The 1,152-nt window shown below is 43.1% G+C and overlaps 1 protein-coding gene across 2 annotated transcripts in view; it reads left to right on the top strand.

The window, feature by feature from the left end:
• LOC101858242 (rho GTPase-activating protein 19) overlaps nt 1-1,152 on the top strand; it is a gene marked incomplete at its 5' end in the record, with an annotated part of 22,070 nt that overhangs the window by 3,797 nt on the left and 17,121 nt on the right.

Below are 1,152 nucleotides of genomic sequence, written 5' to 3'. Positions count from 1 at the left end.
ATTAATTCTAGTAGGCCTAGGCTAGACATACCGCCCGAGATGATCAGCAGATTCTTGCCTTGCATTGTGACCAATGTAAACTATCGCCGCGGGCAGCTGCAAGTGTGTTTGGGGGGGGGGCTGCACTTGGCACATGACGTAAAGAAGAGTTGTCCCGTCTTGGTATGATTGGTCTTGGATTACACAGTATCTAAACATAGCAAGGCAGACCCATCAGTTGCACACCTACACACGTCAACACACAGTGCGGCTGTGCTGACACGCACGCGGCGTGCGCCAGGCCAGCTACAGGTCAGACCTACAGAGCCACTCTGGGACCGGCCTAAATCTCTGCCTTTGCCTATTTTCTGTGTCACTTCTGCCCTATAAATTTTTATGTCATTATTAGTTTATTACTTTGTCGCAATTGAAGAGGGGGGGGGGGGACTCATTGTCTAGAGATATGATGTTCGCCTCTCATTCAGTAGGTCCTGGGTCCGAAACCTGACAGCAACTGAAAATTTTCTATTTTAAAATTTTGTGCTTTCACGTCCTTTCCTGCTCTTTAACCATGTTCTGTCGTCTGCTTTCATTTCCACTTCCTGACCCCTCCTCTGGGCTCTGATTCTTTCCACAGCCTTTCTACCTCTACTACTTTGCTTCTTCTTACTGCTGTCTTTCAGCCTCACCCGTGATCTTAGGGTAGATAAGCTGTGACACCTAGCCCTCTGGTATAAGGGCAAAACATCTCGGAGGTCCCATGTGCAATGTGCGCATGTTTAAAGATCACTTGGTGATCATTAAATTGAGAAGTATTTGCTTCAACCACCACCTGAGCAAAATTCAAAAACTCCTACCAAACTGAAAATGCTCGATATGTCCAGCACGTTCATTTTACCTTTTGCAGTTCTGCTGTCTTGTGACAGAAAAACGTATGCTAAAAATGAAATTATACTGGAGAGATAAAAAACTAACTTTTTGTGTGTGTTTCAACTTACAAAAATTTGATTGAACTGATTGTTTTTTGGTTAATATTCATTGGCGAGAGTTTGTCTGATTTACTGAGGTATACAGTAAATTAAATAGGGAGTAATTGGTCACAGGTAATTTCTTTTGTCATAACAATATCGATATCTAAATAGGTCACAACACAAATTTTTAAAAGCCCGGGGG

Source organism: Aplysia californica, unplaced genomic scaffold (genome assembly GCF_000002075.1).
Source record: "Aplysia californica isolate F4 #8 unplaced genomic scaffold, AplCal3.0 scaffold00030, whole genome shotgun sequence".
Lineage (NCBI taxonomy): Eukaryota > Metazoa > Mollusca > Gastropoda > Aplysiida > Aplysiidae > Aplysia > Aplysia californica.
This window is presented reverse-complemented; position numbering and strand designations above follow the sequence as displayed.